The 19,970-nt window shown below is 45.4% G+C and overlaps 1 protein-coding gene across 2 annotated transcripts in view; it reads right to left on the minus strand.

The window, feature by feature from the left end:
- The window catches only part of TMTC4 (transmembrane O-mannosyltransferase targeting cadherins 4), a 163,854-nt gene that overhangs the window by 118,583 nt on the left and 25,301 nt on the right, over nt 1–19,970 (minus strand). The window lies entirely within an intron of this gene.

A 19,970-nucleotide genomic window follows, 5' to 3' on the forward strand; every position in this document is an offset into this window, starting at 1 on the left:
CGCCTTACAGTTTTTAATTTTTTGTCATTTACAATGTTTATCTGACAGGTCAGATCATGTGGTATTTTTATAGAGCAGGTTGTTATGGACGCGGTGATACCGAATATGTCTACTTTTTAAAGAAAAGTTGTTTTTTTTTTACATTTAACACTATATAAGCATTTTTGAAAAGGAAAAAAAAAATCATGTTTTAGTGTCTCCATAGGCTGAGAGCCATAGTTTTTTTTTTTCTTTGGGTGATTGTCTTAGGTAAGGGCTCATTTTTTGCGGGATGAGGTGATTGTTAGATTGGTACTATTTTGGGGGCATATGCCTTTTTGATCGCTTGGTGTTACACTTTTAATAATGTAAAAAAAATTTTTAGCACTGATTTATTTTTTTTGGACGGTGTTCATCTGAGGGGTTAGGTCATGTGATATTTTTATAGAGCCGGTTGATACAGACGTGTCGATACCCAATACGTTTACTTTTCTTTTTCCCCCTATTTTTTACAATTTATTTTTAATTTATTTTGGGAAAAGGTGCTTTTTTTATTTTACTTGAAAACGTTTAATTCTTTTTTTTTTTGTAAAACTTTATTTAACTTCTTTTTTCACTTTATTTTTTGTCCCACTATGGGACAGGGTCTGATTGAGGCATACAGGGGGTTAATCCGCCGGCATCGGTGTTTTCACCGATGTTGTCAGATACAGCCGGGCCCCTGCTGCTGATCGCGGCGGCAGTTGTGGGGCAGCGCGTTAACTCTAGGATGAGAATGCTCGTCCTAGTGCGTTAAGTACCTGCAAGTTAGGACGAGCATTCTCATCCAAGGTCCTGAACGTGTTAAGTGGTATCAGGGCTCATTGGCGAAGACTGCATGACTGCAATAATATCATTTCAAGCTCAGTGGGCATCATCTATTAAAAACTTACAGTAAAACGGTCTTGGTTGTCTTTAGCAACCAATCAGAACTGACTCATTTCTTAAACTGCTCTGGAAAACTAAAAGCAGAGTTGTGATTGGACAACAAAGTCTGTTTTTCTTTTTGACAGTTTTCATAAATCTGCCCCAGTAGTACCCAATAACAGTTTTACTTAGCGCATCATACATAAAGTAAAGTTATCTGTCATCATGATAGAAACACTTAGTAGAAATCTAATCTCTTAGCTCAAATTAAAGGGCTTCTGTCACCCCACTAAACATATATATATTTTTTTGGTTACTTTTAATGCCTATACTGCGATTTATGCATACATACTGTAATTAATCATTTTGGTTTAGCAGATTATGTTAAAAACGTACTTTTAAAATATGCAAATTACCTTGCTACCAGCAAGTACGGCGGCTACTTGCTGGTAGCAGCCGCATCCTCCTATCCTAAAGACGCCCCCTCCGCATGTTGATTGACAGCGCCAGCGGACGGGATCTCTCTCTGCTGGCCCTGTTTGCATTCAAAATCTGGCGCCTGCGCCGTACCTGTCTTCAGTCTGCACAGGCGCACTGAGAGGCGGCCGCTCGCTCGGCCGCTCCATCCTCAATGCGCCTGCGCCGATGACGTCACATCTACACCCGGCGCAGGCGCATTGAGGAAGGAGCGCCGAGCGAGCGTCCCCCTTCTCAATGCGCCTGCGCCGGGTGTAGATGTCATGTCATCGGCGCATCGAGGATGGAGCGGCCAAGCGAGCGTCCCCCTTCTCAATGCGCCTGCGCCGACTGAAGACAGGTACGGCGCAGGCGCCAGATTTTGAATGCAAACAGGGCCAGCAGAGAGAGATCCCGTCCGCTGGCCCTGTCAATCAACATGCGGAGGGGGGCGTCTTTAGGATAGGAGGATGCGGCTGCTACCAGCAAGTAGCCGCCCTACTTGCTGGTAGCAAGGTAATTTGCATATTTTAAAAGTACGTTTTTAACAATCTGCTGAACCAAAATGATTAATTACAGTTTAGTGGGGTGACAGAAGCCCTTTAAAGGGCTTTCCAGGACACAGCAGCCCCTACAAATGCACTTTAAATATTCACTTCTTGCCTGTGGAAGAAAGATCCTTACTTACAGTTTTGAAGTTGCACAGATTGGTTGATCGGAAACCCAGTCAAATGAAGGGTCTCTACTGAAAATCTTGCTTTCACCGACCTCCTGTCCTTTACCAGGTGCCACATCAATGATTGGGAATGTCACTCCCAGAGTCAAGGTGGGCCAATCCACGCAACTTCAAGGCGCTAAGTATCTTAGGAACTTTGCAGAGCCCGCTGGGGTCCTGGAAATTCCCTTTAAGATATGCACAGGAGTATAAAGCACAACTGTACATATACAGTGCCTTGCAAAAGTATTCATCCCCTTGACTTTTTTCGTATTTTGGTGCCTTAAAACCTGGAATTAACATGGATTGTTTGAGGATTTGCATCATTTAATTTACAGGACATGCCCACAACTTTGAAGAGTTTTTAAAAAAAATTTTTTTATTGTGAAGCAAACAACAAATAAGAGAAAATAACTGAAAAAGTCAATCGGCATAACTATTCTCCCCCTAAAGTCAATACTTTGTAAAGCCACTTTTTGCAGCAATCACAGCTCCAAGTCGCTTTGGATAAGTCTCTATGAGCTTGCCACATCTTACCACTGGGATTTTTGGCCATTCCTTCTTGCAAAACCGCTCTATCTCCTTCAAGTTGGATGGTTTGCACTTGTGAACAGCAATCTTTAAGTCTGACTACAGATTTTCTATTGGATTGAGATCTGGGCTTTGACTAGGCCATTCCAACACATTTACATGTTTCCCCTTAAACCACTCAAGTGTTGCTTTAGCAATGTGTTTGGGGTCATTGTCCTGCTGGAAGGTGAACCTCCATCCTAGCCTCAGATCACGCACAGAGTGGTACAGGTTTTGCTCAAGAATATCCCTGTATTTAGCACCATCCATCTTTCCTTCAACTCTGACCAGTTTCCCATTCCAGGCTGCTGAAAAACATCCCCACAACATGATGCTGCCATCACCATGTTTCACTGTGGGGATGGTGTTCTTTGGGTGATGTGATGGGTTTGCACCAGACATAGCATTTTCTTTGATGGCTGAAAAGTTCAATTTTAGTCTCAACAAACCAGAGCACCTTCCTTCATACATTTTGGGAGTCTCCCACATGCCTTTTCGCAAACTCACAACGTGCCTTTTTGTTTTTAGCTGAAAGTAATGGCTTTCTTCTTGCCACTCTGCCATAAAGCTCAACTCTATGGAGTTTACAGCTTATTGTCGTCCTATGTACAGATACTTCAGTCTCTGCTGTGGAACTCTGCATCTCCTCCAGGGTTACCTTAGGTCTCTATGCTGCCTCTCTGATTAATGCCCTCCTTACCCGGTCCGTGAGTTTTGGTGGGCGGCCGTCTCTTGGCAGGTTTGCTGTTGTGCCATGTTCTTTCCAATTGGTTATGATAGATTTGATGGGGCACCTGGGATCATGAATCGGATATTTTTTTATAACCTAACCCTGACTTGTACTTCTCTGCAACATTGTCCCTTACTTGTTTGGAGAGTTCCTTGGTCTTCATGGCAGTGTTTGGTTAGTGATGTCTCTTGCTTAGGTGTTGCAGCCTCTGGGGCCTTTCAAAAAAAAAGTGTGTATATGTAATGACAGATCATGTGACACAGACTGCACACAGGTGGACATCATTTCACTAATTATGTGACTTCTGAAGGCAATTGGTTGCACCAGAGCTTTTTATGGGCTTCCTTACAAAAGGGGTGAATACATACGCATATGCCAATTTTCTGTTTTATATTTCTGAACAATAGTTTTATTTATATATTTTTCTCATTTCACTTCATCAACTTAGACTATTGTGTTCTGATCCATCACATAAAAGTCAGATTAACAAAACATTGAACTTAAGGCTGTAATGTAACAAAATATGAAAAGAGTCAAGGGGTGAATACTTTTGCAAGGCACTGTATGTTTAGTATTAACATGACAGGATCTAGGAGCATAAAAAGGCATGGGAAAAACAAAAAAAGAACAATTTTTTGGAAATTATTGATATTTGCTTTTCTGCAAAGGGGACAGGACGACTGCACTGTATTAAGGAGAGGATGAATGGGGCTATTTATTGTGAGATTTTGAGCAACAACCTCCTTCCCTCAGTCAGAGCATTGAAGATGGGTCGTGGCTGGGTCTTCCAACATGACAACGACCCGAAGCACACAGCCAGGGTAACCAAGGAGTGGCTCCATAAGAAGCATATCAAGCTCCTGGAGTGGCCTAGCCAGTCTCCAGACCTAAATCCAATAGAACATCTTTGGAGGGAGCTAAAACTAAGTGCTGCTCAGCGACAGCTTCAAAACCTGACAGATCTAGAGGAGATCTGTGTGGAGGAGTGGGCCAAAATCCCTGTTGCAGTGTGTGCAAATCTGGTCAAGAACTACAGGAAACGTTTGACCTGTGTAATTGCAAACAAAGGATTCTGTACCAAATATTAACACTGATTTTCTCAGGTGTTCAAATACTTATGTTCAGCAGTGGAAGACATCAATTCTTAAAAAAAATAAAAAAAATCATACAATGTAATTTCCTGATTTATTTATTTTTATTCTGTCCCCCAGAGTGGTAATGCACCTACAATGTGAATTTCAGACCCCTCCATGATTTCTAAGTGGGAGGAACATGCAAAATCGCAGGGTGTTCAAATACTTCTGTTCCTCACTGTAGCTATTGTTCCTGAGAATTAGGCTCTGTATTGACTACCGATTCTGATTCAAGACGCACCCCTTGGATTGTTTGTCTGTACCGTTTGTTCTACTCCTGGTTCAGACCCCTATCTCCTGACTAAGCTCCCGTCTCATCCTTTGACCTGTCACATCCTGACCACTCTCCTTGTGACAACCATTACTGACTAGACTACTACTTCACCAGTGCTACTGCCACAAATCAGTGACAATTCTGGGAAGCACAACATGGGAATCCAACCAGTAGAAGTTTAAATATCCGTGAGGGAGGTAAAGCAGTGCTCCAGTCAAAAAAAAAAATTACCAGGAGCCATTGGCTCCTAAACTAAAAAATTTAGTCGCCAAATTTAAAATGTATATAATTAAAAAAAAAGGACTTTGAGAAGATGAGACGCAGGTCACAGTAGTGAGCCAGCACTACATATAGGAAAAAACGGCACCACATACCTCTCAACATCCAGGGACATCTTCTGGGGGGACAAGGTGACTAAAAATGGCGAATTGCGTGGTTTAGAGTTTTTTTTTCTGTTACGGCCTTCACCGAGCGGGAATATTTTTTTATATTTTAATAGCTCACATTTTTTGGGACATGGCGATATGTAATATGTTTATTCTTTATTGTTTGTAAATTTTATATGTAAAACTGGGAAGGGGGCCATTTAAACTTTTAGTATTTTGTTGTTTTTTTTACTTTTTATTTAATAACCATTTCTTCCCTTAGGGACTAGAACCTGGATCTTTTCAGCCCTTGTGCTATTCACCCTGATAGAGCTCTATTAGGGTGAATAGGACCTCACACTCTCCCTGCTGCTCTGTGCTCTGAACATGGCAGCCAGGGCTTCAGTAGCGTCCTGGCTGCCATGGTAACGATCTGAGACCCAGCAGTGTGATCTGCCACTGCCACCAATGAAGGGGATGGGACCCTGTGACCACCATATAACAATGAAGGGGGGGGGGGGGGGGCGACGACTTGTGGCAAGTGATAATGGGGGGGGGGGGGGGAGAGGCTTGGGGGGGGGGGGGGGAGCACTGCCCCACCAATGAATGTAATTAAAAAGAGGACCTTTCGTGGGTCCAAAGAATATGAACTTAGTAGCAGGCTGCATAGAGCGGCGCCCAGGTATCTAAGTGCACTTACTATTATTCCTGGGCGCCGCTCCGTTCGCCCGCTGTGGCCCCCGGTATTTTCAGCATTTAGAGGAAGGAGGAGGAGACGCCAGTGTCTCTCCTTCTCCCTGACAGCAGTGCTGTCCAATCACAGCGCAGAGCTCAGAGCCAGGGAGAAAAAAAAAAACTCCCTGGCTCTGAGCTCTGATTGGACAGCGATGCTGTCAGGGAGAAGGAGAGACACTGGCATCTCCTCCTCCTTGCTCTGAATGTTGAAAATACCGGGGGCCACTTAGTGCACTTAGATACCTGGGCGCCGCTCTATGCAGCCTGCTACTAAGTTCATATTCTTTGGACCCACGAAAGGTCCTCTTTAACTCTTTCATACAATTGTCTGCAGCGGTATCACAGACTCGGCACTCGGCCTCAATAACAGGGCATGCGATCTGTGGCACCTGAGGGGTTAATTGCTGCATATCGCATGCCCTGTTATTGAGGCCGGGTGCCAGGTCTGTGATACCGCTGCCTATACTTATGTTTAACATTCATTGGTGGCACAGTGGCGATAGCAGGGGAGGAGGAGCTATCTCCCCATTGGTGGTAGTGGCGGCCGCGTCACAGTGGAGAGGGAGGGACTCCTTCCTTCTCCACTGTGCTGTGCTAGTACTGAAGGGAACTTAGGCTGCGCAGGATCGCGGCGGTACAGTCGCAAATGGCGACAAGACTAAAAAGTCTTGTCGCCATCTGCAAATATTAAGGCGCATTGGCGACCATTTTGGTCGCCATCTGGAGCCCTGTAAAGGGTATTCCGATCACAGACCCACCTCTGGAACCCACACCTACGCCGAGAACGGAGCAGGAAGACTGCTGGCTGGAAGACCACTGGTTTCCTGGGGTCCAGCCACGACCAAGCGCTCTCCCCATACAAGTGAATGGGGACCGCACCAGGCTTGCACGGCCACTGCTTCCTTTCATTTCTATGGGCCGACCCATATGTGCAATGAGCATGTGCAATGCGCCCTCCGCCACCTTCCCCTCTCCGTTCTCAGTGTAGGTGTGGGTCCCAAAGGTGCCTACGGATATGCCCCCATTGTCTGAGATGGGAATACCCCTTTAAAGAGGTTTTCTGAGCTTTCTTGAAAATATTGTTCTGTGCTGACCTATGGAGCCAAGATAGCATGCTCAGTACTTACTCCTACTTCATATACAGTTGAACAGGAAGACTCAGGAACACATCCAATTGAGACCAGAGCATAAGGGCACACAGCTGGTCTGAGCGCGGCTCAAAAGACCCGCATCTCCAGCAAGAAACATAGCAGAAAAGACGCACATTACATTATGGTGGAAAGTCTGCAACATCACGATGGCTAGGGCTTCTCAGTAATACAATATCGACCGCAAGTCACACACAAAAAAAAAAAAAAAACCACAACAACTGTATTCATTCCGTGACTTCATTGTTGATAATGCAGTATTAGAATTGCGTAGAAACTTTGGGGGTCATTTATCAAACTGGTGTAAAGTAGAACTGGCTTAGTTACCTATGCAACCAATCAGATTCCATCTTTCATTTTCCAATAGTGCTGTGAAAAATGAAAGGTGGAATCTGATTGGTTGCTATGGGCAACTTAGCCAGTTCTACTTTACACCAGTTTGATAAATTTGTCTGAAAAGCTTATAGGCAGTTGGTCACTGAATAGGTTAGGACAACCTGGCCACAATCTATTCTTTGCCATTCAACCACACCACTGATGGGAAATCGCTTTACTTCTGAAAAGTACTCATACACATTCTAAAGTTGAACACAGACATTTTCAACCAAAATGATCATTCTTTGGGTGTAATTTTTACAATTATTTTAGCCGACCAACTGCTACTGCCAGAAAAGAAGTTTGAAATGTTCATCCAATAGTTGGATAAAAACATCTTTTGTTTAAAGGGGTATATTAACATCGTTTATAAGGCCTAAAAAAGACATCGGCCCATTTAGTTCAGTCTTTTTTCCTGCAAATTGATCCAAAGGAAGGCAGAAAAACCCGTCAGGTAAAAGACAATTTTACCCACTTTAGTGGAAAAAAATTCCTTCCCGACTCCAATCAGAATAACTCCCTGGATCAATGACCCCTCTCTAGTAGCTATAGCCTGTAATATTATTACACTCCAGAAATACCGTATGTTTTGCCCCATGACGCACTTTTTCCCCCCCAAAAGTGGGGGGAAAATGCCCCTGCGTCTTATGGGGCGAATGCTGCCATTTTACATCGCAGTCTGCGATGCTGCAGCATCGCAGACTGCGATGCTGCAGCATCGCAGACTGCGATGTATCAGCTTGAGGGGAGAGGGAGGAGGGGCCGGTGTAATGCAAATGCGGCGGGGCCGGTGCGGTCACTGTACTCCGGCCCTGCCGCTCACTCACTTCCTTAATGCCTAAACCTTTTATAATAATAACTTTAATTGAAGTTCCGATCCCCAGCCCCATCTGTACTACTTACTAAATGTCCTGTAGCAGGCAGAGCAGGGCGGGCGGCCGTCCGTAACTCACTGATGTCACGTGCCTGCGCCGCCTACTTCATTCATAAAGTAGGTGGCGCAGGCACGTTTGCTGTTAACTAAAATTCCTAGATCCTTTTCCATGTCAGTGTTACCCAGTGTATGTACGGGTGACTTGCATTTTTCCTTCCCATGTGCATAGCCTTACATTTGTCAGTGTTAAACCTCATCTGCCACTTCTCTGCCCAAGCCTCCAATCTATCCAGATCCCTCTGTAGTATATATAAATATACACACACAGAATACTGTCCTCTTCTATGTCAAATACATTACACAGTTTAGGGTCATTTGCAAAAATTTATATTTTACTGTGCAAGCCTTCTACAAGATCATTAATAAATCTATTAAACTTCTCGGTGCTCCGTCATATTATACCCAAATTGGTGGGGTGGTGCCCGTCTCATTGCTGGTTGGGGGGTGGTTTATACAATGTTGTATAAATGTATGTACCCATTTTCTTTGTATGGAATGTATGTACCTATCATATTCTTTGATGGGATGTTTTTGCTTTTGTTTATGTACATTGGGAAAAAAATGGTTAATAAAAATCTGAAATTATATATATATATATATATATATATATATATATATATATATATATATATATATATATATATATATATATAATGAACTCCGCAGCACATCCAGGTAGTGAAAGAGTAAAAAGAAGCTTATTCACCAAGCATGCGACGTTTCAATCCTCTCAATGGGATTTTACTCAAGCAGATGACAGAGTGGCAGTTGCAAAGTACATATTAAACACATTGACACAATAAACAATCAATGAGTAAATTACAGACATGTATAGTGATCTATAAAAAATATAGCAATGGCAAAATTATCATTGCAAAAAAAGCATTTCAATGACATTAAGTGTTACAGTACAAACGATACCTGTATCGGATCCAATATACAGTGTATAGGCAAAATACTATTTATAACAATCATGACCAATTCAGGTGTATACTATAATAATAACCAAAATGTGCAGGTGTACCTCAGTGGAATGATGAATTAGATCACAAGGGTGTGCGATGGAGACAGAGCACATGGGTCACGGCGTCTCGAGCATATCCGTGACCCAGTGCTCTGTCTCCATCGCACACCCTTGTGATCTAATAATCATTCCACTGAGGTACACCTGCACATTTTGGTTATTATTATAGTATACACCTGAATTGTCATGATTGTTATAAAAGTATTTTGCCTATACACTGTATATTGGATCCGATACAGGTATCGTTTGTACTGTAACTGTTTGTAATGTCATGAAATGCTTTTTTTGCAATGATAATTTTGCCATTGCTATATTTTTTATTAGATCACTATAAATGTCTGTAATTTACTCATTGATTGTTTAATTGTGTCAATGTGTTTAAATATGTACTTTGCACTGTCCACTATGTCACTGCTTGAGAAAAATCCCGTTGAGAGGATTGAAACGTCGCATGCTTGGTGAATAAAGCTTCTTTTTACTCTTTCACTACCTGGATGTGCTGCGGAGTTCATTTTTTCTACATTATTTGGAGGTGGATCGCCTACTCAGCCGCTGGCACTCCGTTTGTACTATATTGATAGTGGTGCTGCCCACATTTCTTTATTATATATACACACATACACTGCTCAAAAAAATAAAGGGAACACAAAAATAACATCCTAGATCTGAATTAATTAAAATATCACACAAAAATAAAAAAAATGGAAATCAAATTTTTCAACCCATGGAGGTCTGGATTTGGAGTCACCCTCAAAATTAAAGTGGAAAAACACACTACAGCCTGATCCAACTAATGTCCTTAAAACAAGTCAAAATGAGGCTCAGTAGTGTGTGTGGCCTCCACGTGCCTGTATGACCTCCCTACAACACCTGTGCATGCTCCTGATGAGGTGACGGACGGTCTCCTGAGGGATCTCCTCCCAGACCTGGACTAAAGCATCTGCCAACTCCTGGACAGTCTGTGGTGCAACGTGACGTTGGTGGATAGAGCGAGACATGATGTCCCAGATGCGCTCAATTGGATTCAGGTCTGGGGAACGGGCGGGCCAGTCCATAGCATCAATGCCTTCGTCTTGCAGGAACTGCTGACACACTCCAGCCACATGAGGTCTAGCATTGTCTTGCATTAGGAGGAACCCAGGGCCAACCGCACCAGCATATGGTCTCACAAGGGGTCTGAGGATCTCATCTCGGTACCTAATGGCAGTCAGGCTACCTCTGGCGAGCACATGGAGGGCTGTGCGGCCCTCCAAAGAAATGCCACCCCACACCATTACTGACCCAATGCCAAAACGGTCATGCTGGAGGATGTTGCAGGCAGCAGAACGTTCTCCACGGCGTCTCAAGACTCTGTCACATGTGCTCAGTGTGAACCTGCTTTCATCTGTGAAGAGCACAGGGCGCCAGTGGCGAATTTGCCAATCTTGGTGTTCTCTGGCAAATGCCAAACGTCCTGCACGGTGTTGGGCTGTAAGCACAACCCCCACCTGTGGACGTCAGGCCCTCATATCACCCTCATGGAGTCTGTTTCTGACCGTTTGAGCAGACACATGCACATTTGTGGCCTGCTGGAGGTAATTTTGCAGGGCTCTGGCAGTGCTCCTCCTGTTCCTCCTTGCACAAAGGCGGAGGTAGCGGTCCTGCTGCTGGGTTGTTGCCCTCCTACACGTCTCCTGATGTACTGGCCTGTCTCCTGGTAGCGCCTCCATGCTCTGGACACTACGCTGACAGACACAGCAAACCTTCTTGCCACAGCTTGCATTGATGTGCCATCCTGGATAAGCTGCACTACCTGAGCCACTTGTGTGGGTTGTAGACTCCGTCTCATGCTACCACTAGAGTGAAAGCACAGCCAGCATTCAAAAGTGACCAAAACATCAGCCAGGAAGCATAGGAACTGAGAAGTTGTCTGTGGTCACCACCTGCAGAACCACTCCTTTATTGGGGGTGTCTTGCTAATTGCCTATAATTTCCACCTGTTGTCTATCCCATTTGCACAACAGCATGTGAAATGGATTGTCACTCAGTGTTGCTTCCTAAGTGGACAGTTTGATTTCATAGAAGTGTGATTGACTTGGAGTTACATTGTGTTGTTTAAGTGTTCCCTTTATTTTTTTGAGCAGTGTATATACACACTGGTGCAATCACACTGGTGCAAAGTAGAACTGGCTAAGTTGCCCATAGCAACCAATCAGATTCCACCTTTCATTTTTCACAGCTCTATTGGAAAATGAAAGATGGAATCTGATTGGTTGCATAGGTAACTAAGCCAGTTCTACTTTACACCAGTTTGATAAATGACCCCCAAAGTTTCTACGCAATTCTAATACTGCATTATCAACAATGAAGTCACGGAATGAATACAGTTGTTGTGGGGTTTTTTGGGGGTTTTTTTGTGTGTGACTTGCGGTCGATATTGTATTACTGAGAAGCCCTAGCCATCGTGATGTTGCAGACTTTCCACCATAATGTAATGTGCGTCTTTTCTGCTATGTTTCTTGCTGGAGATGCGGGTCCTTTGAGCCGCGCTCAGACCGGCTGTGTGCCCTTATGCTCGGGTCTCAATTGGATGTGTTCCTGAGTCTTCCTGTTCAACTGTATATGAAGTAGGAGTAAGTACTGAGCATGCTATCTTGGCTCCATAGGTCAGCACACAACAATATTTTCAAGAAAGCTCAGAAAACCTCTTTAAAGGGGTTTTCCCATCTCAGACAATGGGGGCATATCCGTAGGCACCTTTGGGACCCACACCTACACTGAGAACGGAGAGGGGAAGGTGGCGGAGGGCGCATTGCACATGCTCATTGCACATATGGGTCGGCCCATAGAAATGAAAGGAAGCAGTGGCCGTGCAAGCCTGGTGCGGTCCCCATTCACCTGTATGGGGAGAGCGCTTGGTCGTGGCTGGACCCCAGGAAACCAGTGGTCTTCCAGCCACCAGTCTTCCTGCTCCGTTCTCGGCGTAGGTGTGGGTTCCAGAGGTGGGTCTGTCTGTAGTGTGTTTTTCCACTTTAATTTTGAGGGTGACTCCAAATCCAGACCTCCATGGGTTGAAAAATTAGATTTCCATTTTTAAATTTGTGTGTGATTTTGTTGTCAGCACATTCAACTATGTAAAGAACAAAGTATTTCAGAAGAATATTTAATTAATTCAGATCTAGGATGTGTTATTTTTGTGCTGCCTTTATTTTTTTGAGATATATATATATATATATAATAGATGAGCAGCACACAAATCCAAGGTGGTGCAATTCCTTGAGACGGATCGCGGACTTTGATCCAACTGAGTATATGTAGAAAAAGAATCCAAGGCAGCACATACATATCCGTGAAGAAAAAGGGTATTTTATTCACCCATGTGTAGACAGCAACGTTTCAGCTCTCTCTATGGAGCCTTTGTCAAGCCATAATACTCAGTGCAAACTCAGGTGCTTATATAGCATACATAATTAACAGGAAGTGATTACATGATTATATCCCAATTAATACACAAACATTAATAAAACCAGTGAATCTCGATTATACTTTTTACAATATAAATCATGTACAAACGCATGGAGCCAGATATCAAAAAAAGTGCTGTGTGCCAAAAATATTGATCATCGATACATACAATTATAGTGCATAACATCGTCAATTGATAATCTCTTACAGGTGTACAAAGTTGTGTTAATTAAAAATTATTCATTTACTTATGGATATCTCACAGGTCTCTGGGGACCGCAGGACTCAGTCGGCGTCCGGAACTCGGCATTGCGCAGACGCGGGGAATGTTACATCCCGCGAGACTGTCTAAGACATACAGCAACCAGCGGCCCACAGTCAAGATGGCGGCTCGGCAACATACACGGACTGGGCATGCTCACTCCCAAAACTGGGAGGGCACAGTCAAACAGGCACAGCAATCATGTGACCGGCCACCTGACACTCATGTATGTATGTATGTATGTATGTATATGTATATGTATATGTATATGTATATATATATATATATATATATATATATATATATATATATATATATATATATATATATATATATATATATATATATATATTATATATATATTTTGTCAAGGCGGTTGCAGCCTGTGATTGTGGGAGGGGCGTAGGCTTTATAAGCTCCCCTCCCACGGTCATCCGACGCTGGCGTTCATTCAGTGCTTGCACTTCGTTTCGCCAGTCCTGCATGTACGAGGCTTTTGCCAGGTAAGTATGTACGGCCTGACACTCCTCCACGCCGCTTCCTCACCACCTCGTCTGATCCAGCAAGCCGTCCGGCCTCAAGTGGATTCACGTCCCCCTCATGTTCCCCATAAAAAAAAAAAAAATTTTTTTTAGATATAGATATAGATATATATATATATATATATATATATATATATATATATATATATATATATATATATATATATATATATATAAAAATATAAAAATATAAAAATATAAAACGCCACGGTGCCAGCAGCTTCGGCTACTTACGGCCACGGCACCCGCCGGCCACGCTTGGCGTGCTGCCCGCATGTCTCATCTCCAGCCCTGTCCCGGTTGTTACCAACGTTGCCAAGGGGAGGGTTGTTCGGCTCCAGCCTCCGCATCCCTCCTACCACCCGCCCTCCATCACCCAGCGCCTCCCGCCTTCACCACCCGGTCACCGCTCTGCACCATCCCAAGCCCGGCGCCCTTCTCCAACCTCACCTCGGCCCGATGCGCTCCAGGGGCCGGCCGACCCGGCAGACGGCATGCTCGGCCCCTCCACCACTGCTCAGACGTCCTTGCGATCCTGGCGGCGGGGCCAGCTCCTCCTTGTCCACACCCCCTTTTTCATTGACACATGCCTCAAACCAGGCGGCACCGCTCTGCGCAAGCTCCCTGGCAGGCATGCAGGACTAAGCCACAATAGTACATTCATTTTTCACAGTCACACAGTTCATTGATGTCAATGGGCCAGCAATGTTTAAATAAATAAATATAAAAAAATAAATAAAAATGACCCCCTTTTAAAGAAGAAATTTTGACTCCATTCTACTGATCATTGTATAAACGCCACAATGTTTCCCCGTTTTACGTTACAGAACTAGCTTTCTGGTTCCTTCTGACAGAGCAGTTGTACGTCAACCGTATTATTACGAAATTTACCTGACCTTATTTGTCCGTCAAAAATCTTCATCAACAGGTTGGTATTTTTTGCATTACTCTCACCAGTCTCCTGCCCGCTCTGGGTACGGTAGTCTGGACACGTCCGCTTGTCAACGTCGACGCTTGTTTTTTATACTACAGCATTCGTTGTCAGTCACGTGTCTCTCCATTTGCGTTATCCAGCCACATTTGTCCATGTTCCCATGCCAATTTTCCTTCCCCGGTTCACGTCTGTTTTCACGTCTCCTGTGTCTTTTACGTCCCAACCTGTTTTACTTATTCAAGCCACGTCTGTCATTTACGTTTCACGCCTGTTTTTCATCATTCAGGCTACGTCTGTCTTACGCTCCACGCCGGTTTTACGTCACTCGGAAAAAAATTAATAAAAATAAAAATAAACTTTACATTATCATGCCTGTCCCCATAATTCAGCCCTCATCTGTCTTCCATGTCTCACATCTGTCAGTCACATATCACGCCTGTTTTTTCATCATTTAACCCACGTCTGTCAGTTAAGTCTTTCGCCTGTTTAGTTATTCAGGCCTCGAATGTCATTTACGTCTCACGCCAGTTTTCGTTATTCAGGCCATGTCTCGTCTTCTCACGTTCCCCTCCGTTTTTCGTCTCTAACCACATCTCTTCTCGTTCCATCCATGTATTCCATCCTCATCCATGTTTGTCTGGCGGCCTACCCAGGCATCAGGTTATTTCATTCACAATCTTGCTCACTGGCCATAGGCCCTCCGCTAAAACTTTTACTTTTATCTCAGTCAAAGACCCGATTTAGTCTACGCCGCCACGAACATTCAGGACCTGAGGCCTCGGTAGACCAGGTGGAATTTTCAGGTATTGATCCTCAGTATCTATATTCATCCGGGCACAAGCATAGTCACGTCTTCTTCAGGTCGCTCCAAAGCGTCCATCGGGGGGCAGCAACGCAACGCACCTACTCAACGCAACGCACCTAAAGGACACTAAATCTTGCTCTCTTTTTCAGCTTCCCAACATGTCACATCGTTCTGAAAGCGATGACTCCGCTTCCCTTCCGGATACCCTGGCTTACAGCCACGCCAGCGTGGGGTCACTTCGGAGCTGGAAGATCCCCCAAATTATAGCCGAATTAACCAAACGAGGGATTCGTTACCCAGCATCGGCCAGGAAGGCGGAGCTTTATCGACTCCTGGTATCCGATTCCTCCCACTCCGAAGAACAGGTGTCAATGTCAACTATCCAGTTGTCATCGACTCAGCTGCACGCCACCATCAACACCCTGGCCACCTCCGTATCGGACATTCAGACCAGGCTGTCGGCAGTAGAGTCCAGAGATCCGCCTCCCAGTATCCCCGTCCCTCCTCTCCTGGTCGCTTCCACGTCCCAATCCACATCCTCAGGTAGGGTTCCCGTCTTGTCTGAGGTAGCCCCGTCCCATTTTGTGACTGACACCCTCAAACGAGACATCTTGGAAGGGAAGGACGTCAATTTGGCCGCAATCCTTATTGCCACCCACGACACGGTTGAGAATAGGACCATAGCCTGCGAAAATGTGTCGATAGTTCTCAGGTCCAGGGATGCCCGATTGAACAGGAAACTGTCTATCCCAGAATTCGTCCTGGCCTTCAGCCTGTTCAGGGACAATCTGCTCCGCCTTCCCCGAAAGGCGCGAGGAGCTGGATTTGTACCTGTACAGGGTCACGGATCTGGGGCACAAGTATGGAGGGTACGCATTTTATGACTACCATTGCCCCTTCTCGGCCAAAGCCGCGGCGGCCCTCGCCCAATTCTAACGGTTCACCAATTGGGCATCCCTGGACATGGAGCTTTTTTGCCGACATTTCGCCGGTCTCAAAGTCCTCGTGTGCGCATCATGCCAATCCATTCTGCATACCTCAGACTGGTGTCCAAATCCCAGCCTTCCATCCTCCCTGCCTAGGTCTGTGGCAGGCACCTCGGGGTCCCAGCCTAGACACAACTCGGGCACCGACAAGCTGGGTCGACCCATAGTTTTCCTAGGAAATAGTCAGGTATGCAACAACTACAATTTTGCAACCTGCAACTACAATCAGTGCAGAGCACTCCACGTCTGCTCCACTTTTTTTTAGGGCCCCCCCCCCCCTGTCGGTTTGCCCAAACAGATCGACCAGGAACAAGTGACTAGGCGTGGTCAACGTGGACCTACTAGTCACACTTCTCCGTGATCATCACAATCCCCACCAGGTTCACTTCCTCATCAACGGTTTCAAGGAAGGATTCCACACTGGTCTCGTGGCCCTTCCTCAGTCATCTTGGGAATGCCCCAACCTCAGGTCCGCCATTTCCGATGCCGCTTCGGTGGGTCCTCTGGTCCAGGCGGAACTGGAGAAGGGTTTTCTCATTAGCACTTTCTCCAGCATTCCGTTCGATTACTGGAGGACAAACCCCATCGGCATCGTTGCAAAAAAATTTACCAATAATAAAAATAAAATAAAAAAAGGATTAAATTTATGATCTCTCAGCTTCTCATGGTTCTCATATCCCCAGCCTCAACTCCCTGGTTCCGTCGGAGGAGTGCTCGATGAAATACTCCTCTCAGTGAAGCCATCGCCCTCATCCTCCTGGCAGGCCAAGGGGCTTGGCTGTCCAAGGCTGACCTGGCGGACGCTTTCAAGCTGCTGCCCATCAACCCACAACTCTGGAAATTCTACGGTATAAAATGGGACGGCTTGTACTACTTCGCCAACCGCCTCACCTTCGGCTCCAAAAGTAGTCCGTGGCTTTTCGACCAGTTCGCCCAGGCCCTCCACTGAGTCCTGGTCAACCACTGCGGGTGCCCCAAGGTCATCCACTACCTGGATGACCTTCTCCTAATAGAGCAACCAGACGTTTCACCCTGCAAACTTGATAGCCTACTCCAGGTTTTCGCCAGCCTCAACATCCCCGTCACCCCTGCCAAGATTGAAGGACCCTCAACCATCAATCCCTTTCCTCGGCATTGTCTTAGATACCCGCAAGATGGAAGCGAGGTTGCCTGAGGACAAGCCGTCAAAGATCAAGGAGGTCATTTCCAGATTTGTGGGGTTGCAGGGTCGTCTCAAAGCAAAAATTACAATCCCTGCTAGGCATGCTGAACTTCGCCACCAGGATCATGACCCAGGGCAAGGCCTTCTTATCCAGATTATTGGCTACTGACTGCCGCAGAGCAGGACTCCCCGATAGTCCTGGATGCACACGTGATGGCAGATCTAGCCATGTGGAATTTCTTCCTGACCCGCTGGAATGGGATCTCCCTATTCATCCCTCAATGGTGTCCCTCTTCTCCCACAATGTTTTCCGACGCAGCTGCCTCCAGGGGTTTCGCGGCCATCTACAACAACCAGTGGTTCGCGGGCCACTGGCCTCCCGAAATCTCTTCGCTCAGTGAATACCTCAGATCCTCCCCCCTCCTAGAAATCTACCCAATTGTAGCGGACGCGCAAGTTTGGGGCATGCAGTGGGCAAACTCCCCGGTGACATTCATTACGGACAGTCAGTCGGTAGTGGATATCATTACCAAAAGGTAGGTCCAAATCCCGTCACATCATGCCTTTCGTCCGCAAATTAGTTTGGTTCTCCCTACAGCACAAACTTTCAAATTTCATGCAGACACATCCAGGGTGTCCAGAACTCCGCGGCTGACGCACTGTCACGCTTTCATTTCAACCGTTTCTTCCAGGTCATGCCAGAGGCGGATCCAGCAGGATTGTCTCCTCCAGAGTTCAACACCCTACGCATGGACTAGCGCAAATCATTTCATCCGCCAAATCCCTCATGCAAAAATCACTATCAGCCAACACAGCTAGAAACTATAAAACCGGTTGGAACAGTTTCCAAAAATTTTCATCACGTCTCCATCCTAGGAGCGGCACAGATAGGATCACCTATTTGATGGCTTTTTTAGCTTATTGTCACCATAACCTCAAACTTGGCTACAATTCCATCAGATTGTACATGGCAGGGGTGCAATACTACTCTACCCTCAAACATCCCGGTAGTAAGGCGATATTCGCATCCCCCGCCATCAGGGCTGTCCTTAGGGGGATTCTAAAAAGCAGTCTGCTATGCACTCCCACCAGGCAACCAGTCTCAGGGGATCTGTTCAGGAAACTTTCCAATTCCCTAGACAGCAACCCTTTCGGGCTCCATCCCAGCACCATCATAAAAGCGGCCATGTATTTAGGTTTTTATGGGTTTTTGCGGCCAGGGGAATTCACAGGTTTCTCCCCAAAATCCAAGGGTCTGACCAAGAGCCAGTTAACTTGGAGTCACGACTATTTCATCCTGCTACCTTCCACCAAAACGTCGCAATCAGGGCCTCCAGTCCCAGTCAAGTACTTCAGGTCTTTCAACAAATGGTGCCCAGTCCAGGTTTTCAACCAATTAATTAGCTCCCTGAGTCATTCCTCCCCAGACAGCCCACTGCTACCCTTCAAATCCAAGCCCCTCACAACCGCGCAATTCATTTCCCACATTCGCCTTCTAGTCACCGGCCTAGGGGGTCGATCCCAAAACCATTTCAGGTCACTCGTTTCGGATCGGGGCGGCTTTCGCAGCCTCCAAGCACAACGTTCCCAGTCATATCATCCGGAAGATGGGATGTTGGGAGTCATCTTGCTTCACCAGGTACATTCCCAATCCGCATCAGGAAATAGACGTTTTCCGCAAACTGGCATTGTAAACCATGTACCCTTCAATAAATACTAAATCTACCTTTTGCCTTGCTTTTTGGCCCCTTATAGGCTACCCACGTTTCACGGCTATGGGCACAATCCAGGCCTACTTAGTTAATGGTACGTTTAGGTTTCCTGGGTTCACTACGCTAGCACCAGTATCCATAGCCACGACCATAATTGTCAAGGCTGTTGCAGCCTGTGATTGTGGGAGGGCCGTAGGCTTTATAAGCTCCCCTCCCACGGTCATCCGACGCTGGCGTTCATTCCGTGTCCCACCCTCCCTCCCCTTTTTCAAGGGCTTCCTCAGGGTATGCCCCCTTATAGGCTACCCACGTTTCACGGCTATGGGCACAATCCAGGCCTACTTAGTTAATGGTACGTTTAGGTTTCCTGGGTTAACTACGCTAGCACCAGTATCCGTAGCCACGACCATAAAATTATATATTTATTAATTACATACACACACACACATACATTTAGCTACCGGAGGTTTTTTCATTTTTCTTCCCTATATTCCGTGAGCCATAACTTTTTTATTTTTTTGGTCAATAGCTGTATGAGGGCTTATTTTTTGGCGGTACAAGTTGTACTTTCTAATGCCACCATTAATTATGGTATAAAATGCTGTGGGAAGCAGTAAAAAAAAAACAAAAAAAAACAAACAAATGGGGTGGAATTTGAAATAAATAAAAAATGCAATCCCTCCAACGTTTACGGGTTTTGTTCCCACTGAGTTTTGTTTACGGCAAAATTGATCCATGCCCTTCATTCTTTGGGTCAGTACGATTACAACGATACCCCA

This window comes from Bufo bufo, chromosome 3 (genome assembly GCF_905171765.1).
Source record: "Bufo bufo chromosome 3, aBufBuf1.1, whole genome shotgun sequence".
Lineage (NCBI taxonomy): Eukaryota > Metazoa > Chordata > Amphibia > Anura > Bufonidae > Bufo > Bufo bufo.